This window comes from Heterocephalus glaber, unplaced genomic scaffold (genome assembly GCF_053883595.1).
Source record: "Heterocephalus glaber isolate CG9 unplaced genomic scaffold, H.glaber_assembly_v1.0 deba00001504, whole genome shotgun sequence".
NCBI lineage: Eukaryota > Metazoa > Chordata > Mammalia > Rodentia > Bathyergidae > Heterocephalus > Heterocephalus glaber.
The window spans coordinates 27,135,116-27,159,954 of record NW_028258324.1 but is presented as its reverse complement, the minus strand read 5'-3'; the positions used below and the strand labels follow the sequence as shown (position 1 = coordinate 27,159,954).

Here is a 24,839-nt window from a genome sequence, read left to right as displayed (position 1 = left end):
GGAACTGTCATTAATTATTTTGCAACTGTATGGGCAACTTTCCCTTTTCTCTAGCCTTTGGAAAAGCAAACTCATGTCACTGTTTATATAACTGCTAGAAGAAACAAAATTTGTAGCTGAACTAGTGTACCCTGACAAAACTCTATTGTGTCATGTTGGCATGAACTGCTGCCATAATGGCCATCTAAGTTGTGAATCCTTTTTGATCACTTGTGATTTGCAGGTAGTATTTCAACAAAGGAGAGAAGAAATTCAAAGACTGTCTTCAGTTTTGCTTTGTGAGATTTTTTAATACCTACTCCAGTGTCTTAACATTGTTTATATTATAATTGAGCCAGTGTTAGCTTTAGTGTTTTTCTCTCATTAACAAATGCTCAGAATTTTATATAATACAATGAAATCCTATATATATATATATATGACATCTTCCCCAGGCAGTGCAAAAGAAAGCTAATGCATTTGTAACACTACAATGATGTAAAGGTTGGTCTTGTTTGACTTAAAATGATTAAATATTGACTAACAGAATCAAAGAATTTACATTGCTGGAAAGCTTTTAAGAAACAAAGTCCAGAGATCTTACTTCATACTGTAGAAGTTACTGAGTCTCAGAAAAGCAAAGTGTCTTATTCATCCTCACAGGTCCTTTGGAGAAAATTCAACTTGCTTTTTCTTCTCTCTGAAGAGTGGTTTCACAGGGCTTACAAGAAGATAAACTTAGCATACCCATAGTACAATGTTAGTGACATCTCAGAGATACAGCAGAGTAGAAAAATGAGGTTACCATCTTTGGTTTTATCTTATGCAAGACACATACCATGGAGCCTCAAGCTTTAGAGTTCTCTGGGGAGGGAGGACAATGCAATGTTTCTGTCAAGAAAAAAGAAAAATTTAGCCATGAAAGGATTCAGTTCATAAATTCAGTTAATGCACATTTGGGAAAGCAAAATATCCTTCTCATATTTAAAGAAAATAATTACTGTTAAAGTCTATTTTGTAGAGGTATGCTTTTAATAATACTTTCTTTAGAGAATAGTCACACAAAAAGTTGAGAAAATAGATTCAGCCTCAAGTCAAATGTTCTCTAGGCACCATACTGATAAGAGAGAAATGAAAAGGGGAAAAAGATTATTTTTGGAAAAGAACCAGTAAATGGAAAGTATATTACCAAGTGAAATTCATTTAGGATTTTATTTCTATTGAATAAAATATTTGTAAGAATCAACTTTTTTCTGCTTATGAACTGTATATTATTAGTACTCATAGCTATTTAGAGCTACTGAAAGAAAATAAAGGCAATTTAAAGCTGTTTACATTTGCTTATCCTCTTTTATGTTGACTTGTTCTGACCACTGCCACCACACATAGAATCTTTCCCATTCTAAAGGAGACAGAAACCACTTTGTCTAATGAAAGTGGCTTTAAAGACTTATCCTGTGGCCTTTTGAGAGTGGGTAAAAGGGAGGCAAAAGAGTAAGGGAGGTAGAAGAGAAAGCTCCTTTCTAACAACCTCTTAGAACCAAGACTCTTAGAAATATTTAACTCCTGTAAAGTTTGCCTTACATGTTTGCCAAGTGCTAAGCAAAAGACTGACAGTCTGTAATGGCTGGCTATAAAGATGGAAAGAAGACAAAGATAAAGCCAGAAAAGAACCAATGCCTGCACAGAGACACTAGAGAAGGAAGCAGGACCCTCAGAGTCAGGACCCTTGGAGCAGTGAAGCACTCAGCTGTCAGTGCATCTGTGGTCCTGTAAAATAAAGAACATCTTACATTTCTTTAGTTCCAGTTGGGCTAAGTGCATGAAATTTGGCAACTAGGTCACCAATTCTCCTTACTTACCAATGAGAAATTGTGAATTTAGTAATTTCAGTTTGTCATGTGTGAGCCTGATTTTCTATCGAAATGATTTTTAAGCTGCTGCTGGTAGGACTATGGAGAAAGTACACCTAGTGGAGAGTGAGTGGTGGACTTTTATACTAGTAACATATTGTAGGCATTATAAAGGTTTTCAAAACTATTGTGTACACATGAGCCACTGGAATACATTTTGTATCATGACATCCATATGCATACATATAAATCTAAATTACTGAAACCAAAATTTTATGAAAAATACTTTTAAAATTAGATATATTTGGATATTTTTTCACCCCATTTTTTTCCCAAAAAATTCTGTTTTATAGCCTATTAAAATGATCTTACCACCCTATGAAGAGTTAAGATTCAGAGTGCAAAACATAGACATAAGCCAATCAGGGTGCTGGTTGGACCCAAGAATAATATAAAATTCCAGTATGTTTTATCTGAAGCAAATACATTTTGTAGAAGTCAGAGATTACCACATTTGTGGTTTATTTGCCATAATGTAAAACTTCAATTGTTTTGAAATTAGCCATTTTTATAAGCAGTATGTGGCTTATGCTGATAAAAGATGATTTGGTAGTATATCTCTTTCAAATTAGACATTTTGCAATGAAAAGAAACATTTCTCAACTCAGGAGTTCTAAATAAGAAGTTGAGACCTAAGATAAAAAAGAAAATCTTCTAAACAGAGAAGAAAATCTTCTAAACAGAAACTAACAACCATCTAGAGCTAGAAAAAGGTTCTGAAATATTATAGAACACTCACTAAGACATTGTATCTTTACCACTGAAATCTGCTTTCCACAGAAAAATGAGCCTTTCCAAGAATTTCACAGTTAAGGGACCTTAAAGTTCTTCTATCCAATGTTCCATTTAAGAAATGCAGGACATTCCTCTATGTTATTCCTTCAACTATTAAAAATATATTTATTTTATTTTATTTTTTGATACCAAGGATCAAGCTCAGGACCTTGCACTTGTGAGGCAGGCGGCAGCACCACTGAGCTAAATCCCCAGCACCAAAAATATATTTACTGAACATCTACAATATATTATAGAAACAACCCAAATTTTAAAAGCTACCCCCAGGATCCCCATAATTCATTAAAGGAAATAAAAGATGAGCAAAATACTCTAACAAAAAGTGGACAGTCATTCCCAACAATCATCTCTTTATTATTTCTTCTTACAGAAACTCAGGTTCCTATGGCTGCTGATTTCTTTATTAGACAGCTCTGGATTTTAGGACACTCTTTATATTGAATGGTTTTCTAGGTGACATCATTGATCCTATTTCTGTCCCTGCTAGCCATATAGTTAATAGTAGGAAACAAGTTTAGAGAAAACTCAACTTTACCAGACTGACATCAAGAAAAATACACAACCAAAACACCATGAAAATCTGACACATCCTCTAGCACTCCTACTTTTAAGAAGGCTAAATCCTGGGCTGAACCCTGAAACAGAACCAGAACCATAGACTATTTCAGTTGACAGAGACCCTGCAAAGACTGTTCAACCAATTTCTATAATTCTTCAAATAAGAAAATGAGTTTGCAACTTAATCCACTGAATATTTTTTAGGAAATGTGATTCTGATTTCATTAAGGATCAGTGGGAAAATAGGATTCACTTTTCAGAAGTTTAATTAACTCAGCTTTGCTGCAACAGATATTTCTACCTGAGGCTGATATTTGATATGTTTTAGCTCTAAAGTAAACTTCAACATTAAACTCTATGTTTTATGATGAAGAGTTTGTGTAGGTAATATCCCCAAGTGAGCTAAAACTAGGAAGAGCTAGTGAACAATTAATATATTATAGCATGGGCTTTTTCAAGCTATGAATAATTACTGTTATTATACTATATTCAAAATTTACAAAGTGTGTTCACAAACCTGCTTCTCTAAAGCCTCATAAGAATCTTCAAGGTAGGTATTTTTAATCCCTTACCTCACAAAAGAAAATTAAGGAAGAATCCTCCTATACTCTTATTGAATGAGTGTGATAGTACAATGACTTTCTAGTCAAATTTCTTAATTTTATGGAATTTAAAGAATGAAAGGGTTAAGCAGAGCAGCAGATGAGAACTAGAACTCAGGAATAAGACTCTCAGGAGAGCTCTTTGCTAAGGTTCTGCACATACGTGCCGGAATTCTACAGGAGCTTTTTATAAATCACATTAATTTCCTCTAAACATTTATAAATGGAATCATGGTATACCTACTGTTATGAAAATTTTACCCTCACTTGGTAATAGCTGAAACATCGATCCGCATTGATACCAGTGTTGCAATCTTGATGTTATTTTTGAAGGGTGAAATAATTGGTTTTCAATAAGTATGGAATTATAGGTATTTAATATGTTATAGTCAATATCTAAAATGTCCCCACATTTAGAGCCAGCCATCATGGACTGAAACCTCTGAAATCATGAGCCAAAATAAATGTTTTTTCCTTTAAGTTCTAGATGTCAGGCATTTTGTCCCAGCAACAAAAGGCTCACCAACAGAGTTTGCTCCAATGCTGTCATATCTATTATCTCTGGCCAGTTATCAGTCCTGACTTCTTTGTTCACACAGCATACTGGCCATTTTTAGATTTTTTAAAGACTTATTCCTGGACCTGACTCAATATTCCAAAAACATGGCAAATAAATCTTTCAGTGCTTGAATATAGCTAGCTATATTTCTCAAGACACCTAGAACTGAACAAAGATTAGAGCACTATGATAAGTAAGATTCTCTTCACAAAGTTGATAATATGGTGCTTTGAGAGCAAGAATGAGGTCTTCCTGTAGCTGCCTGGGTCAAATTTGGAAGCTGATACTAATATCGACTGGTGTCTTTCATTCTTTGATTTTTTTGTTGTTGCTGTTTTGGTACCAGAGATCAAACTCAGGACCTTGCACTTGTGAGGCAGGCAGTGGAACAACTAAGCTAAATCCCTGGCCCCGTTCTTTGATTTTTAATAAGAATTCTGACTGTTGGAGCAACTTCTATAGATTTCCTAACTATTTTCAGTCTTGTGAACTAATTTAAAGACACTGTTAAGTTTAATGATAGTCTTTGAGAATTAAGAAAGTAGGATTTCTTCCTTCACACCATCTTGAGTCACAATTGTACACAAGCAAGCAGTTTTACAGAATACCCTTTGATGGAGTTATCAGTATGGCTGAAAATGGCAACAATTTGATTGATAGTAAAACCTAGTGTGTTTGGCATTTGATGGTAGAATTGGATAAGGAATTTGATTTTCTTAATTTTTCCTGAAATATATAGTTTTGGCAGAATGTAAAGTGGGATTTTTTTCACTCCTAACATAAAAATAGAAGACATTCACCACCATTGTGAATTCCTGGTGATGTTCTGGTATTACTGAGCTTGATGTGCTGCCAGTATTGATGTCTTATAGAAAAGTAAACAACTCTGTAGCATTTTAAATTAGATTTTAGTGATTTTTGTCTCATATGTCTATAAAGATGATAGTTACACAAGCCATTGTTGACTGCTGTGGGATTTGCAACACACTGGGAAATCCAATCTCTTCCTTTGCAATAAATGCAAAACCTTCATTAAACCAACATTGACATGAGTATCCCCGCCCCCCATTATTATCAGCTAACCTCAAAATAATAATGATGATGATGATGATGATGATGATGATGATGATGTAAAAATGAGAAGAACTGAAAGAAAAATTTCTGATTAGGCTTGTCAAGCAATGAATGAGGCTGATAGGATAGGTGGTATTTTAGTTACTTTTCTTGGTGCTGAGACAAAACACCCGACACCCAAAGTTAAAGGAGCAAAGGTTTATTTCAGCTTACAGTTTATAGAGGTTTCAGTCCGGAGTTGGCTGGCTCCAAGGCAGAGTGGAGTGACAGAAGGGCATTGCAGAGGAGAAACAGTCCACGGCAAAACAGGGCATGGAAGAAGGCAGCCAGTAGCAAAGCAGCAGCAGCAGCAGCAACCAAGCCTGCCTTTATATTTCATCCAAGCTTTCCACCCTTTGGGCAGTGCCACCCCGACCTAGGAAGGGCACCTTTAGTCCTAGCATCACATATTTAATCCCATCACCACACACTCTAGATCCAGCCACCTCTGAAAAACTCCATCTATGACCACATGAGGCTTTGTGGGGACATCTAGATACAAGGCATGACAGGTGATATATTTGGGGTTTTTTTCTCTGGAAACTCAGTTTTTTAGAACAGTGACAAAGGGAAATTTTCTTTATTTTCCATGATATATGTTCACGATACCTTACACTATTTAATATGCCTATTATCAGATCTGAACACACTTACTTTAATAATTTGCTTATTTCTTGGAGTCATGATATACTAGCTTATGAGTTGGAAAAAATAGAAGAACAAACCATATTTTTGAGGTTCTAAATGCTTTATTTTTTTTTTACTATGAAGACAAACTTTAAGTTAAAATATAACTTAACTCACCTTAAAACAGAGAACATTCTGCTCATGGGATGACATAGAACAATGTAAACTGTACTATAGGTATAATGACATCATAAATTGCTAATAAACATGTCCTAACCTGATTTCATCACAGGAGCAATAATGAATGCCTTCTCATTTTAACTTTAGATTACCAGACTAAGTAATATAATGTAGCTTAGGTTTTCTTATTTTATGTACCTCTGTGAAAATAACAGATACTGCTTTGAACCTCTTCTTCTCCTGTCCCCTGACCAACACATAATTAGATTATAAAATCGTATATGATTTTTGAATGACAGAACAGCTGTCTCTGGAGGGTCTGTTGTTTTGACTTGTAGCAACAGGCCTCTAGATAACATCTGTATCAGAGGACGATCAATCCTCCAACTGCCTCGAAAGGGGAATGATGGCAAGGGCTGCAGAAAGAAAGACAGTAGAGACTTGCATAATTTCACAGTACATGGCAGGCTGGGAGGTCAGTGCCAAAGACAAAGACAGACCGAGCTAGCCATTATTTATTGGGTACACACAATAATCGGAGGGAGTATCAGGTTAGAGGGTGATGATAATCCTATGTTGGTGAGGATCTTATGTTGATGAGGATCTTAGATCCTGAGGATCTTATGTTGATGAGGGCCGTAAGGAGAGCATTCTTACAATAGTAGGTGGGACAAGACAGCAGGCTAATAAAGAAGTTATCTTTCCCCCACCTGAAAACTTTCTCTTTTTTTCTTACTACTCAGTTCTCCGAGAACCAGAATGGCTTCAGCTGGTGTACTCTTGCCCTTGAGCATCACAGTATCATGGGACCATTGAGACCTCATCTTGTGACTGGAGGCAAAATGGAATTATGTTTCTACGTGCCATAGCCTGCTCATAGGGAAGGTGACATTGGGCCTTAGACAGGTATGGTCATATTTTAATTATAAAATGATTTTTCCCAAAAATTATGTAGAATGGCTCCTGACAATCTGTATATTTGTTCTTCGATATTCTTTTCTTTGATCTAAGGAAACAAATCCTGTTTAAATGAATGTAAGCACACCTAAGAGTAGTAATGTGTAAAAATGGTAGCAGTCATTAACATCATAGCATAAATTGTGTTCAGGTATTAACATTTGTTATAGGACTTCTGAGGGCCTGTGTCAGACCAAGTGACAGTAAAGACATGCCTGTGAGGAGCACTAGACCTCTGTCGTCTTTTCACTGGACAGTGCTGGACAAGTTTTGGGCTCGAGATTTTCACGTATGAATTGAAGGAATTGGATTAGAATGATGATTTTTTAAAAATCTCTGAGGACATTCAGGTTGTCCCTCTGGAAAGGGAAAGGGCTACAAGCACAGCAGCTCTTTTTCTTTCTTTCCTGGTACCGGGGATCGAACTCTGGACCTCGCCCTTGCGAGGCAGGAGGCAGCACCACTGAGCTAAATCCCCAGCCCAACAGTAGCTCTTGATTGACTTCTATATTTGGACTTTTTGCAGTGTTTCTTTTGAAAAATATTTTACAACTGGAATACAGTGGACCCTTGAGTTATGACCAAAATTTTAGTTTTAACTTACAACCAAAGTCTTGAGTTGTTTTTTTTTTTGTCTTAAATTCTTTTATTGGTACATTTTAGGTATACAATATGTTTACATTAATTATTGAGTGCTTGTACTTGTACATGATGTATCTTAATTTTTATATTTCCATTACCTGTGCACCCTTCACCCCTCCACCCTTCTCATTTACATAGACTTCTTTTCCATTTTTTTTCCCTTTTCTCATAATGTTTCCTTTCCATTCTTTCCTTTCCGCATCTCCTCCCACCACCCCTACCCCTTTGGACCTTTTCCTATATCAAAGTATCAATTATTAGTTATTAAACCTTTTCATCCTTATTTACACTCTCAGTTTCTCACACTAGAGAAACTATTGATATTTACACATGTGTGTCCTATTTATTTCCCTTAAGAGTATGGCCTCAATATGCATCCATTTAGCTATAAATGGCTCTAGTTTCTCATTCTTTATGGCTGAGTAGTACTCCATTTTATAAAAAAACCACATCTTCTTTATCCAGTTTCCAGTTGATGAGCACTTGGGCTGTTTCCAAGCTTTAGCTATTACAAACTGTGCTGCTATCAACATGGAGCACATATATCTCTGTGGTATGATTCTTTTAATTCTTTTGGGACAATACCCAGCAGGGGAATAGCTGAGTCAAATGGGACCTCCAGCCTTAGTTCTTTGAGGTTTCTCCACACTGATTTCCATAGTGGTTGCACCAGTCTGCACTCCCACTAACAATGGAGAAAGGTTCCTTTCTCTCCACACCCCTGCCAGAATTTGTTATTGGTTGATTTCTTGATAGCAGTCACTCTTTCTGGAGTGAGGTGGAATCTCAGTGTTGTTTTCATCTGCATCTCTCGAGTGACCAGTGATGTTGAACATTTTTTCATATGTTTATTTGCTGCTTTTACTTCGTCTGAGAAATGTCTGTTCATTTCAGATGCCCATTTTTGAATTGGGTCTTTGAATTTGGTGGGTCTGATTTTTGTAAGTTCTTTATATATTCTAGGTAGTAGCCCTTTGTCTGAGTTACAGCTGCTCAAAATTTTTTCCCACATTGTAGGTTGTCTCTTAGCTCTGTTGGTGGTTTCTCTTGCAGTGCAGAAGCTTTTTAATAAGATGAAATCTCAATTATTTATTCTTTCTGCTAGTTCCCATGCTATTGAGGTTTTCTTCATAAAGCCTTATCCTATGCCAATGTTTTGAAGAGTTCTACCTAACTTATCTTCCAGCAAGTTTAGTGTTTCTGTCTTAATATTTAGATCTTTAGTGTACTTCAATCTTAGTTTAGTGCATGGTGATAGATATGGGTCTAGTTTTAATCTTTGGCAGGTGGAAATCCAGTTTTTCCAACACCATTTATTAAATAGGCTATCTTTCCTCCAATGAGGGTAGTTGTCTCCTTTGTAAAAGATGAGGTGGCTGAGTATGTCTGGAGTTGTTTCTGCATCTTCTAATCTATTCCACTGATCCTCAGGTCTGTTTCTCTGCCAGTACCATGCTGCTTTTATCACAGTAGCTTTGTGGTATAGCTTCAAGTTGGGGATTGTGATACACCCTGCCATGCCTCTGTTGCACAGAATTGCTTTTGCTATTCTAGGTCTCTCCTGGTTCCAAATGAATTTTTGGATTGCTTTCTCTAGTTCTGTGCAATATATTGTTGGAATTTCAATTGACATTGCATTAAATCTATATAGCAGTTTTGGCAGTATGGCCATTTTCACTATATTGGTTCTTCCTGCCCAGGAACAAAGGATGTCTTTCCATTTTCTTATATCCTCCTCAATCTCCTTTTTCAGGGTGCTGTAGTTTTCAGTGTAGAGGTCTTTTGCTTTCTTTGTTAGATTGATTCCTAGATATTTCATTTTTTTGGATGCTATTGTAAAAGGAATTGTTGCCCTAATTTCTTTCTCAGTGAGTCTGCTATTTGTGTACAAGAAGGCTATTGTTTTTTCAGTGTTGACCTTGTATCCAGCTACTCTACTGAATCTGTCAATTAAGTCTAAAGTCCTTTGGCAGTTTTTTGGGTCTTCTATGTAAAGTATCCTATCGTCAGCAAATAATGAGAGTTTAACTTCTTCCTTTCCTATCTTTATCCCTTTTATTTCTTTCTCTTTTCTATTTGCTGTGGCTAATGTTTCCAGACTATATTGAACAGAAGGGTTGATAGTGGGCATCCTTTCTTGTTTCTGATTTTAGCATGAAAGTTTTCAGTTTTTGACCATTTAGTATGATGTTGGCTGTTGGCTTTTCATAGATAGCCTTAATCAGGTTGAGATAAAGACCATCTATTCCAATTTTCTGCAGCGTTTTTATCATGAATGGGTGTTGGATTTTGTCAAATGCCTTTTCTGCATCTATTGAGATGATCATATGGTTTTTATCCTTGACTCTGTTAATATAGTGTATTACATTTGTTAATTTTTGAATGTTGAACCATGCTTGCATCCCTGGGATAAATCTGACTTGGTCAGTGTGTATGATCTTCTTGATGACCCTCTGTATTCTGTTTGCCAGTGTCTTGTTGAGGATTTTTGCATCTATGTTCATTAGGGAGATTGGCCTGTAGTTCTCTTTTGGGGCTGGGTCTTTCCCTGGTTTTGGAATCAAAGTCACACTTGCTTCCAGGAATGAATTTGGAAGCTTTGCTTTCCTTTCAATTTCCTTGATGAGTTTAAAGAGTAATGGCATTAGTTCTTTAAATGTCTTGTAGAATTCAACAGTGAAGCCATCAGGACCTGGGCTTTTCTTTGTTCGTAAATATTATATTACATTTTCAATTTCACTCATTGTAATTAAGCTGTTTAGAATTTCTATATCTTCTTCATTTAACTTTGGCAATTCATATGTATCTTGGAATCTGTCCATTTCTTCTGTGTTTTCCATTTTATTAGAATACAGGTTCTTGAAGTAGGTATTGATGATCCTCTGGATTTCTGCTGGGACTGTTGTGACTGCCCCTTTTTTGTTCTTAATTGCATGGGTTTGAGCCTTTTCTTTCCTTTTTTTGATAAAGTTAGATAAAGGTTTATCGATTTTATTTATTCTTTCAAAAACCAACTCTTTGATTCATTAATTTTTTTTATTGTTCTCTTAGTCTCCATTGCATTGATTTCTGCTCTGATCTTTATAATTTCCTCTCTTATGTGGGCTTTGGGTTTGTTATTCTCTTCTTTTTCTAGGAGTTTGAGGTTCTTCATTAGGTTATTTATCTGAGTTCTCTCTGTTTTCTTAATATGGGCATTCACTGCTATGAATTTCCCACGTTGAACTGCTTTCATTGTGTCCCATAGATTCCTGTATGTTGTACTGGCATTATCATTTACTTGTAGAAACTGTCTAATTTCTTCTTCAATTTCCTCTATGACCCATTGGTTGTTCAGGAGGGTATTATTCAATTTCTATGTGTTTGTGGGAGTTTTGCAGTTTCCCATGTTATTGATCTCCAATTTTATTGCACTATGGTCTGATAATATACAGGGGGTAATTTCAGTTCTTTTACACTGACTTAGACCTGTCCTATGAGCTAGCATGTGGCCTATTATGGAGAATGAACCAGGTGTAGCTGAAAAGAATGTGTATTCTGATTTTGTGGGGTGGAACACTCTGTAAATATCTATTATGTCCATTTGTTCAATAGCTTGGTTCAGTTCTTGAATTTTGTTGACAATTTTTTGTCTAGATGACCTATCTATTTGTGATAGTGGGGTATTGAGGTCCCCCACTACAATTGTATTAGTGCTTATTTGGTTTTTCATGTCCATTAATATTTGTTTTGTATAGCTGGGGGCATTTGTATTTGGTACATATATATTTAGGATTGTCATCTCTTCCTCTTGGATTGTTCCCTTCACAAGGATGTAGTGACCATCTTTGTCTCTCTTAATTAGTTTTGGTTTGAAATGTACTTTGTCTGCAAATAAGATTGCTACCTCTGCTTTTTTCTGGGTTCCTGTCACATGGAGAGCCATTTTCCATCCTTTTACTTTCAGTCTATGAATTTCTTTTTGAGTTAGGTGTGTTTCCTGTATAGAGCATATTGCTGGATTTTGCTTCTTAATCCATTCTATCAGTCTACTTTTTTTGATTGGTGAATTGAGGCCATTAACATTGATAGTTATAATTGATACATATCGACTCATCCTTGTCATGGTGTTTTACTGTTGTTGGCTCTTACTTCTTTTTCCCCCTTTCCCTTCAGTTTCTTACCTTGTCTAGTGGATTCCCTCTGTTGAGCCTCATGGAGTTGTGACCTTTGTTGCCTTTTTCTAGGATATTTCTTAGAATAGTTTGGAGTGCTGGTTTGGTGTTCATGAAATTTCTCAAGTGTTCTTTGTCATGGAAGTATATAATTTCCCTATCGATTTTGAAAGATAATTTTTGCAGGATACAACAGTCTAGGTTGGAAGTTATTTTCTTTTAGGGCTTAAAATACTTCACTCCAGGCTCTCCTTGAGTTGAGGGTTTGTGTTGAGAAGTCTGCCGTCATTCTGATGGGCTTTCCTTTATAGGTGATTTGTTTCTTTTCTCTAACTGCCTGTAGGATTTTGTTCTTCTTTTTGGTTTCTGGGATCTTGACTATTATATGTCTAGGTGTAGATTTTTTTTTTGACTGTGGCTAGGTGGAGTCCTATATGCCTCACTTATCTGTATGTCCAATTCTCCTCCTCTGTCTGGGAAGTTTTCTACTATTACTTCTGTGAACAGTTATTTTTATGTCAATTGTACTGTCTCCTGTTTTTTCATGGACTCCTATCAGTCTTATGTTATTCTTCTTTGCATCATCTACCAGCTGTTGAATTGATTTCTCATGGTTCCTTACTATTTTTAAGAAATCTCTGTTTTCATGGTCCTTCACCGTAATCCTGTCTTCTATATCTGATATTCTATCTTCAGATTCTCTTAATCTGCTCTGCATGCTTTCAATGGAGTTTTTAATCTCCTGAATATCTGTTTGAACCTGTTTCATAGATTCCATTTCTTTCTTATGTTGGGCGATCATGGTTTCCATTTCTTTCTTATGCTGGGCATTCCTGGCTTCCAGCATGATTCTGAGCTCATCTATTTTTTTTTTTTATCAGTTTCTGTTCTAGAGTCTCTAATCATGTCTTTCACTCTGCTCACCATGTCTGTAGTTATCTGGGAGATTATTTCTGTTTTGAATTTTTCTACAGCCTCATTCATCTATTTTGTTACTTCCTGTGCTATCAATTCAGGGTGTCCAGGAGGTTGATTATCAGACTTTTCCACCTCATTTCCCCTAGAATTTGCCTTTTGTAGGGTGGAAGTCTGAGTTTGTGACTTGCTTAAATGCCTTCTCATTTTTTGTTTTTGGTACTGTCCTTGGTTTATTTCCTAGGTTGATATTTTGAAGTTGCTTATTGTAAGCATCTTTGTTGATGTATTTAGAACCCTTATGGAATGATTGCTTCTCAGACATGTCTACCAGATATAGCTGGTCTTTAGGTTTTGAGTCTCTAATGACTCTGAGGCTATCTCATTTTCTTTATACCAGGATAGACAACTGATTAGATCAATCACAACACCTTAGCCCAAGTGATACAATCAGCAACACCATAGCATCAAATATATCATTAGAGAATGACAATTTGTGGCAGTTATTAATCTATCACCTTTAAAAATGAAGGGCCTCCTTCAGGTTATGTCTCTGCTATCACAATAGACAATGTGGGCAGCAGTATGCAGTTATAAGTCAATGAGTCTCAGTAAGCTAGTCCCAGACCCATGAGATTCAGGCAGATTTTTGGCTGCAAGTCCCAAGTTGAGCTCCCTGTCCATCTGCAGGGTTTCACTCTGCAAGGTTCTATTGCAGGCTTCAGCTGCCTTTCCCCTGAAGAAAGTCCAGGTTCCAATGGGAGCTGATGATCCCTCCAACTTACCAAGCATGGAGGTCTGGTATGCCTTTATTGAAGAGATTCTCTTCACTTTTCCAGTGGGCTTGTTTTCATCATGGAGCCTGAGAGAGGCCCTCTCTGTGTTTTTCACTTCTGTAGCTCAGTACAATGGCTTTTATGTCCCCCTGTGCCTCCTGACTTGGTCCCAAGCCTGTTCCGGTCGCAACCTGGTGGAGCAAGCTGGAGGAAGCAGGTCTCAGTCAGGCTGCAACTGCTCGGCCCCACCCGGCCCCGCTGTGCCAAGCTAGGGCTGGTGGGCATTCTCAGGGGGCTCCTCCTCACCCTGTCTTGGTCCCAAGCCTGTCCTGGTTCCAAGCCTGCCCTGGTCGCAAGCCTGTCTTGGTCCCAAGCCTGTCCTGGTTGCAAGCTGGTGGAGCAAGCAGGAGGAAGCAGGTCCCAGTCAGGCTGCAACCATTCAGCCCCACTCGGCCCCCCAAAGTCTTGAGTTATGACCCAAATGCCAGCTGCTTGTGCTTCCAGATGGTCTCAGATACAGATTTTACCCTTAAAGAGTTCTGGAAGGAACATTACAACATCCTGTCCTGTGTGGGGTTGAGAAATGGGGGCCAATGTCTGTAAGGACACTGAGAACACCCTGAAAGAAAGTGTGGCCTAAAATTATACAGGAGAGAGACTTTGAAGACTGTGCAGAGGAGCCTGACCAACTTGAGTTATTACCAGCTCCCATGAATTAATTAAGTTTGTAAGTCAAGGGTCCACTATATTAAAAATTCACAGTCTCAAAGTGACCCTACTTGAAAGTTTTTTAGAATTTCTTTTAAAATAAGAACATCAAATGACTTTCCATATTCTGTAATTTGAGCTTATTTTTTATACTGGGATAAGGTCCTGAGGACATTTTCAAGAAGAGAGAAGGTCACAGGATTTTGTAGCCAGGGTTTTCCAGGTGTGGGCCAGAGGAGGCCCAAGATGCTTGGTGTACATGTGCATCTGTGCAGATTTGCAGCAGGTTGCACCACTTGCCTAATCAGTTGGTTTCTTGGTGTTTCCCAAGGCTAGCCCTTGGACTTACCAAAACCTGAATCACCTATTTTGTGGGAGAGAATTTCCATTTGAAAAATTTAACAATTTTTACTTCAGAAATGTCATCTCTTTCTAAGAAGTACATTTCATGCCACTTTTCAGGAAACAAGTTTGAGGCTTTAATAATTTCACTGGCCGTATCACCCCAAACAAAATGTAGCTCAAAAATAGAAGAAAATGTGCTTTCTACACAATGATCTTATCAGATATGAAGAAACTCTAAATATAAAACATCTTATGCCTTGGCTTTTCTCCTAGTCCTAATTTGTAAATTTTTTCTGGAGTTGTTCCAAAACAACTCTTTTAACAATGTCAAAAGAAATTTTAGGGCAATCTTTCAACAGTCCTTTAAAATATTAGGAAGTGCAAACATCACTAATTTGAACTGATTGAAACAGAGAATGATTGTTGTTTGGTATTGTTACTGTGATACTAGATACAATCTCTTTTTGGATTAGGACTAAGAATGGAGAAGGTTGGAGGCTGTCTGGGATCTTTTCCATTGAGGTCATTAGGGTTTGAGGCTTGAGAGAAAATGCCCTCTCTCTTCCCCTAAATTCTCAACACTGAATGTCAGAATGAAGTCCAAGAGGGGCTGGGAGTAGTTGTCATAGAGGTGGAAAACACAGGGTTGGCAATTGGGCCTAGAGATCTTGGCATCTCTGTGTAGTCTTGATTGTGGTAAAGTGGGAGGAGTCGTTGCGGTAAAGTGGGAGGAGCTTCCCAGAGACTGGAGGAAGGAAACAAAGCAAATGTAAGCAGGTACTAATGGCTAGCTTCGGGACTAAGGTACAGGGAAAATGGGTTTGTCTATGGACTTGCCTCTGATCATTGAAATTTCTCATCTTGTGAGTGACTTCTGGCCAAGAACAAGTTTAAAATGTAGGCATCAATCTTGTTAACTGTCATTATAACTAGGAGAGATTTTCTTTAAGACGGAGGATTATAAAATATATCAAGAAAATTCAGATGCCCAGTGAGTTCTAATTAGGCATACTTGTATCTGACTGGGATGATCAGAAGAAGTGTGAGATACCTGGTTGGAATGACAAATAGCTACACAGACAAAGGTTTGGTTTTTCTTTGACCTCAGTAATCCTTCTTGGAAAGGGATCTTTCTTTTTGAGGGCTCTGACTTGGTTCAAGCTTGTTCCTTTGCTGGGCAGTATCAGTAAAATGTGCATATTGTTAGTTAGGAAAGATAGAAGATTTGCTCTGGGTAAAATTCTTCTCAGTCAGTCTAAGGTAGGTATAGATTGCCTGTTCTTTCTGTTGGATTTAACTCTCTTCTTATTGCTTTTTAAATAGGAAGAGGTTGAGCCTGATGTTTCCTATAAAATTGAAAATTTCTAACAAAGTAGGCTATTGTAGGAACAAAGTCAAAACCACTGTATATTTGTACTTTTAGAATAATAAAGTAGTTTGTTGTTAAATTGATGACACTGTGTATTGTATATCATAGTGCTGTTTTATAATTCTGCTAAGGCCTGGTAAAAGATCTGCAGTCCTGTGTTGAGAGAAGACTGTGTTCTCATGAAGAACAGAAGAGATAGTCTGATAAGATGAGCCTGTTCCTCCAAGCTCAGTAGCTGTGACTTCAGATTTTGTGGTATTTCCAGTCAATGAAATGGCAAGGTGAGATCATTTGGAACATTTTTCATTAACTTTGGGGAAGCTAGATAAAAGAGAAAGCAAAACTTTAGAATGTAAGACAGATTTAATCAAAACTAGAGAACCATGACCTATTTGAGACTAGGAAGAGAAAGGAGAACTTGATGGCAACTTTAATAAATACCCAGCCTGCTGTTCCCACACTGGCTTCTACTTAATGGGAAAACTGTAGTTCTCCACAATAAAGACAATAAATCTGATTAGGGATCTGCCTGGAACCAGAAGCGTACCCTGACCTCTGGGAGAGAGGTTTTGCCTTCTCAGGAAGCCTGGCCACATCCTTTGTGTACTCTGGATGACCAATATTTATTATAGAGCCATGTGATGGAAAGGTGAACAAAGGTTGTCCCTGGTCACCTTGTGTCCATCACCACAGTTGTGCCTCCTGTGAAATGTGATATATTGCTAGTCAACTTTGGCAGCTTTTGAGGCAGCGACAAGTGCTATTTTATAAATACAGCTCAGAACCCCTGAGCTATATTTATAAACATTACAATAGCTTATCAAACATATTACATGCTCCTTACCCTGGCTCTCGGGTGCATAAGAACTCTTTCAGCACCTCTCTTGCCACCCTGGCTGTGCTTTGATTGGTTGAAAACGATGTCATGACACTGTTTACTTAGTGAAGGCAAATCAGAGTGTGATGTGCAAGTCCACATTGTGTTAGGTAATAGGAGAAGCTTAACTCGAATCTCAAGCCATGTTGTACTCACTTACTATGAGGCTCTGATGTGGCAACTCAATAAATACACCAACTGGCTATCCTTTGTTATTTACAACTTTTGCAAATTTCTATTTGCCTTGGTTGCTTCCTCTTGAACTATCTTTATAAGTTTAGTATTTCAGTCTTACTGTTAACAACCTGGGACTTTCTGTAAACACAAAGCAATCTACTACACAGAATTTGAAAAAAAAATTGGCAGACAGGATTCTGCCTTGACAAAGTTTTAAGACAAGTAGTCTTTGTTTATAATTGAGAGTTGAAGCACCATATGTTTGCAGTTCATTTTCTTTTTTTTTTTTTCTAGCCCTCCCTTCACCCCCTCCACCCTTCCCTATTTACAAAGACTTTATTTCCATTTTTTCCATTTCTCAGCATTTTTCCTTTCCCTTCTTTCCTTTTCCCTGCCCCTCCCACTACCCCTACCCCTTTGGACCTTTTCTTCCTATTTTGCATTATTGATTATTCATTCTAATCATTGGTACATTTTAGGTATACAATACAATGACATTCATCATTGGAAATTTGTACCTTTACATAGTCTCTCTTGGTTCTTATTTTTCACCCTTGCCCAGCCCTCCCTTCAAACCCTCCATTCCTCCCTATTTACAAAGATTTTGTTCTTATTTTTCCATTTTCTCATATTAATCCCATTCCCTTCTATCCTTTCCCCTAGCCCTCCCACTTCCTTCCCCTTTGCCCCTTTTCTTCCTATTTCACATTACCTATTATATATTGAGTCCTTATTTACACTTTCAGTTTCTCACACCAGAGAAACTGTTTGGTATTTATACATGTGTGTCCTATTTATTTAACTTAAGAGTATTGCCTCACTGTGCATCCACTTAGCTATAAATGTCTCTAATTTCTCATTTTTTATGGCTGAGTAGTACTCCATTTTATTAAAAAACCCACATTTTCTTTATCCAGTCTCCAGTTGATGGGCATTTGGGCTGTTTCCAAGTTTTAGCTATCACAAACTGTGCTGCTATGAACATGGGCACACATATATCACTGTGGTATGATTCTTTTAATTCTTTGGGGAAGATCCCCAGCAGTGGAATAGGGGGGTCAAATGGGACTTCCAGTCCTAGTTCTTTGAGGTATCTCCATACTGATTTCCACAATCCTTGCACCAGTCTACACTCCCACCAGCAGTGGAGCAGGGTTCCTCGTTCCCCACAGCCCTCCCAGCATTTGTTATTGGTTGATTTCATGATAGCAGCCATTCTTTCTGGAGTGAAGTGGAATCTCAGCATTGTTTTCATTTGCATCTCTCGAATGACCAGTGATGTTGAACATTTTATCATGTATTTATTTGCTATTTCTACTTCTTTGTCTGAGAAATATCTGTTCATTTCAGATGCCCATTTTTGGATTGGGTCTTTAAATTTGGGAGGTCTGATCTTTTTAAGTTCTTTATAGATTTGAGATAGTAGACCTTTGTCTGAGGAAGAGCAGGTGAAGATTTTTTCCCACATTGTGGGTTGCCTCTTCACACTGCTGGTGGTTTCTCTTGCTGTGCAGAAGCCTTTTAATAAGAAGAGATCCCACTTATTGATTGTTTGTGCTACTTCAAGGGCAACTGAGGATTTGTTCATAAAATCTTTTCCTACACTGATGTCTTCAAGGGTTCTACCTAACCTCTGTTCCAACTGGTTCAGAGTTTCTATTTTAATGTTTAGATCTTTAATCCATTTTGATTTTAATTTAGTGCATGGTGAGAGATACAGGCCTAGTTTTAATCTTTGGCAAGTTGAAGCCCAATTTCTCCAGCACCATTTATTAAAGAGGCTATATTTCCTCCAGTGAGGGTGTTTGGCTCCTTTATCAAAGATGAGATGGCTGAGTATGTCTGGCGTTGTTTCTGCACCTTCTAATCTCTTCCACTGGTCCTCAAGTCTGTTTCTTTGCCAGTACCATGCTGTTTTTATCATAGTAGCTTTGTAGTAGAGTTGCAGGTTGGGGATTGTGATACCCCCTGCCATGTCTCTGTTACCTAGAATTGCTTTTGCTATTCTGGATTTCTTCTTGTTCCAAATGAATTTTTGGATTGTTTTCTCAAGGTCCATGAAGTATGTTGCTGACATCTCAATTGGAATTGTATTAAATCTATATAGCAGTTTTGGAAGTATGGCCATTTTCACTCTATTAATCCTTCCTACCCAGGAGCAGGGGATGTCTGTCCATTTTCTGATATCATCTTCGATCTCTCTTTTCAGAGTGCCATAGTTTTCAGAGAAGAGGTCTTTGATTTCTTTCATTAGGTTGATTCCTAGGTATTTCAGTTGTTTGGATGCTATTGTGAAAGGAATTATTTACCCTATTTCTCTCTCAGTGAGTCTGTCATTCGTGTAGAGGAAAGCTATTGATTTTTGTATATTAACCTTGCAACCAGCTACTTGACTGAATTTGGTTATTAAGTCTAGAAGACTTTTGGTGGAATTCTTGGGGTCTTCTATATAGAATATCATGTCATCTGCAAATAATGACAATTTGACTTCTTCATTTTCTGTCTTTATTCCTTTTATTTCTTCCTCTTGTCTAATTGGCATGGCTAATGTTTCCAGAACTATATTGAACAAGAGTGGTGATAGTGGACATCCGTGTCTTGTTCCTGATTTTAGTGTGAAGGATTTCAGTTTTTGACCATTTAGTATGATATTGGCTGTTGAATTTTCATAGATGGCTTCTATCAGTTTGAGGTAGAGACCATCTATTCCAATTTTTTGTAGGGTTTTTATCATAAATGCATGTTGGATTTTGTCAAATGCTTTTCCTGCATCTATGGAAATAATCATATGGTTTTTGTCCTTGACTCTATTGATATAGTGTATTACATTGATTGATTTTCGTATATTGAACCATCCCTGCATCCCTGGGATGAATCCCACTTGATCAGGGTGTATGATCTTCTTGATGATCTTCAGCATTCTGTTTGCCATTATCTTATTAAGGATTTTTGCATCTATGTTCATTAGTGAGATTGGCCTATAGTTCTCTTTTTGGGTTGGGTCTTTCTCTGCTTTGGGGATCAAGGTGATGCTTGCTTCCAGGAATGAATTTGGGAGTATTGCTTCCCTTTCAATTTCATTGAAGAGTTTAAACAGTAGTGGCAGCAGTTCCTCTCTAAATGTCTTGTAGAATTCAGCAGTGAAGCCATCAGGGCCCAGGCTTTTCTTAGTTGATAAGTTTTTAATTACATTTTCAATTTCATTGGTTGATATTGGGTTGTTCAGAATTTTTAGGTCTTCTTCGTTCAACTTTGGTAATTCATACATGTCTAGGAATCTGTCCATTTCTTCTGTGTTGTCCATCTTATTGGCGTATAGGTTCTGGAAGTAGGTATTGATGATCCTTGGGATTTCTGCTGGGTCTGTTGTAATTTCACCCTTTTCATTCCTAATTGCATGGATTTGGGCCTTTTCTTTCCTTTTTCTGACAAGGTTGGCTAAAGGTTTGTCAATTTTGTTGATTTTTTCGAAGAACCAACTCTTGGCTTCATTGATTTTTTGTATCATTTTCTTAGTCTCCATTGCATTGATTTCTCCTCTGATCTTTATAATTTCCTCCCTTGTATGAGCTCTGGGGTTGTCCTGTTCTTCTTTTTCTAGAAGCTTGAGGTTCAGCATCAGGTTGTTTAATTGGGCTCATTCTGTTTTCCTAATATGCATATTCACTGCTATGAATTTCCCTCATAAGACTGCCTTCACTGTTTCCCATAGATTCCGATATGTTGTATTGTCATTGTCATTTAATTGAAGGAACTGTCTGATTTCTTCTTTAATTTCCTCTGTGACTCATTGGTTATTCAGAAGTGTGTTGTTCAATTTCCACATGTTTATGAAATTTTTTGAGCTTCTTTTGCTATGGATCTCCAATTTCATCACACTATGGTCTGATAATATACAGGGGATAACTTCAATTCCTTTGCACTTACTTAAACATGTTCTATGTGTGAGTATGTGGTCTATTTTGGAGAATGACCCATGTGCAGCTGAGAAGAATGTGTATTCTGATTTTGTGGGGTGGAAGACTCTGTAAACATCTGTTAAGTTCATTTGTTCAAGAGTACGATTGAGTTCTAATATTTCATTACTTATTTTTTGTCTAGCTGATCTCTCTATTTGTGACAGTGGGGTGTTGAGGTCCCCCACTACAATTGTATTAGTGCATATATGACTTTTCATGTCCGTTAATATTTGTTTTATATAGTTGGGTGCACTAGTGTTTGGTGGATAGATATTTATGATTGTCATCTCTTCCTCTTGGATTCTTCCCTTTACAAGGATGTAGTGTCCTTCTTCGTCTCTCTTAATCAGTGTTGGTTTGAAATCTACTTGATCTGCAAAGAGAATAGCTACTCCTGCTTTTTTTCAGGTTCCCATCACATGGAGTATTGTATTCCACCCTTTAACTTTCAGTCTGTGAGTTTCCTTTTGAATTAAGTGTGTTTCTTGTGTGCAGCATATTGTTGGACTTTGCTTCTTAACCCATTCTGCCACTCTATTTCTTTTGATTGGTGAATTGAGACCATTAACGTTGATGGTTATAACTGAAATGTATTGACTTGTCATTGCCATGACTTTTTCTTTTTGTTGGGTTCTCCCCCTTTACATTTAATTTCTTGTCATGCCAGATGGGTTCATTCTGCTTTGCTTCCTGGGGTTGTGATCCTCAATGTCTGTTCCTAGGATATTGTGTCAAATTCTTTGGAGTCCTGGTTTGGTATTCATGAAGTTCCTAAGGTGCTCTTTGTCATGAAAGTATCTTATTTCTCCATCCATTTTGAAAGATAGTTTTGCAGGGTACATCAATCTGGGTTGGAGGCTGTTTTCCTTTAGAGCTTGAAATACAACACTGCAAGCTCTTCTTGCCTTGAGGGTTTGCATTGAGAAGTCTGCTGTGATTCTGATGGGCTTTCCTTTGTATGTGATTTGTTTCTTTTCTCTAACTGCTTGGAGAACTTTGTTCTTCTGTTGAGTTTCTGGAATCTTAATAATTATATGCCTATGTGTAGATTTTTTTTTTGAACAGGGCTATTTGGAGTCCTATATGCCTCACTTATCTGTATGTCATTCTCTTTTCCCCTGCTTGGGAAGTTTTCTGCCATTATTTCTGTGAAGAGATTTTTTTTATGTCATCTGCACTCTCTCCTGTTTCTTCATTGACTCCAATCAGTCTTATGTTATTCTTCTTTGCATCATCTAGCAACAGCTGGATTGATTTCTCATGTTCCCTTATAATTTTGAAGCAATTTTTCTTTTCCTGGTCATTAATTGCAATCTTATCTTCTATATCTGAAATTCTGTCCTCACATTGTCTCATTCTGCTGTGTAGACTTTCAATGGAGTTTTTCATGTCCTGGAAATCTATTTGCTTCTGTTTTATGGATTCCATTTGTTTCCTAAGTTGGAATTCCATCATGTTCCTGAGCTCCTCTCTAGATTTATTAATCATGTCTTGCACTAGGGGCACAATTTCTCCTGTTATCTAATAAATTATTTCTGTTTTCATTTTTTCCAGATCCCCTTTTGTTGCCAGTTCAGTGGATCCAGGTGGTTGAGTATCAGCGTGTTCCATCTCTTTTCCCTTTGAGGTTGCTGTAGGTGATCTGGAAGTCAGGTTTTGAGACTTGTTTATGTGTTTTCTCATTTCAACTGGGTGGGGGGGGCTGTTGCCGCCTGCATGGATTACCTCCTCTGAGCTGGGAGAGGTGGGACAGGGGCCAGGAGCAGTGGTAAGGATAGTGGCCCAAAAGCCTTTTCCTGTGGGCTGGGAACAGTGGGAGGGATGGTGGCCAGGAAGCCCCTTCCTCTGGTCCAGGAGCAGTGGGATGGCAGCTCAGCAGCCCCTACCTCTGGGCCGGGAGCAGTGGGAGGCATGGTGGCCTGGAAGCCCCTTCCACTGGGCCATGAGCGGGGGGGCAGAAGGTGGCCCAAAAGCCCTTTCCTCTGGGCTGGGAGCAGTGGGAGGGATGGTGGCCGGAAAGCCCCTTCCTCTGGACCAGGAGCAGTGGGATGGTGGCTCAGAAGCCCCTACCTCTGGGCTGGGAGCAGCAGGACTCAGTACCGTGGTCTGGTGGTCCCGTGTCCTCTGTGTCTTTGTTGTGTGGAACCAGGTGACTGTACAGAGGAGTGGGGGTGGGGGTCCAGTGGATTGTCACCAGGGTGCGGGCTGATTCTGCATGTTCCGTGTGACTCAGGACCTCGGTAGGGGTTGCGCAGACCTGCCTGTCTGCAGCGGGCTTGCAGTTCATTTTCACCAAACACAAAATGGAAAGGAGGCATGTGACTAGGTGGCTTTAGAAAAATATTAGCAAATTTCACAAGTTAAGTCTAGATTAGGTACCTCTCTGGCATTTCAAGAGAGGTAGCAAAATGCTTAATGTAGATTCCAGAGATAACTGTTGAAATCATAGATAGAACTGAATGTATATAATCATAAAATCTAGATGTCATAGCTGTCATGGAATAGACCAAAAGGTTTTTTTTAGCGGAGATAAATTCTACCAAAATGTCTCAGAGCTTTTTTTTTTCAAGAATGATTTCACCCTAGTGTATGTAAGAATAATATTTTCATAATTAGTTTTGTTATAATTTGGAGGTTGAATGACAAAACAAAAGCTAGGAGCTCCAATTAAAGCAAAATTTGGCTTCAGAATCCCAGGGGCATCCTGAGGCAACACTCAGGCTGGGACATTTAGTGTTCTCATATCGTCATTAATTTGTCCACATGATAAACCTAACAAATATTCATTGATGCTGATGAGGACATTTCACATGATTTTAGCATACTCATTAGAAGCATCTGTGTACCAAAAATATTTCTCAAAGCTAATTCTTGTTTCATTGACAACTTTGGCTGGCTTTGTGGGATTTCTAGAAACTGCATTATTCTATCAGGGCATTCAGTGTCACTCACTTGAAACTGCTTTCCTGGGCAAAATTCAAAATGTATTATGTTTTTATTATACCACATTCATTTTCTAAAAGACAAATTTACATTATATAGATAAACATAATTTGGGATACTTATTAGAATATATATTTGTTGAGAACCTATTAAACTTGTTTAGAAAAATGTAGGCTTTAACCAAAAATTCCTTAAAATATCTGAAATCTTGAACTTGGAGATCAAATTACTGTAGAATGTAGTTAAAGTTAAAAAATTCTATAAAGAGTTATCAATGGTTAATCTGTTCTGTACTTTGTAGCCTCATATTTTAGACAAGACCATAAGGATCTAAGGATTATCTATAACCCACAATAACAAAGTTGTGCTCAGATACTTCCTGTGATGGGAATTTACCATTTGTAATGACCCTTCCACCTTCACATGGTTTCTAGAGGAAATTCTGCTAGTTAAATTTGGGCAACAGTTTTATCCTTGTTGGGTCTTCATTTTCTCATGTGTAAAACTGTTAAATACTTTTTTGAATTTCTGCTATGGGTCAGGAAACCCCAAATCTTTTTTTGGGGAAGTGGAGACCAAAGCAAGGGCATAAATAAACAGAGAAGTGATATGAAAAAAATGTACCATGTAGAAGCTTTAGACACTGGGAAAAATACATGAGACTCTCTCTACAAGAAAAGGCTGGGACGCA

General features: G+C 37.8%; 1 long non-coding RNA gene across 1 annotated transcript in view; it reads left to right on the top strand.

The window, feature by feature from the left end:
• Window positions 1-15,540: 15,540 nt before the first annotated feature.
• LOC101696527 (uncharacterized) overlaps window positions 15,541-24,839 on the top strand; it is an 88,305-nt gene continuing 79,006 nt past the window's right edge. Inside the window, exon 1 of the long non-coding RNA XR_204713.4 lies at window positions 15,541-16,473. This is a non-coding gene — a long non-coding RNA (uncharacterized LOC101696527). The remainder of the gene's footprint in view (window positions 16,474-24,839) is intronic.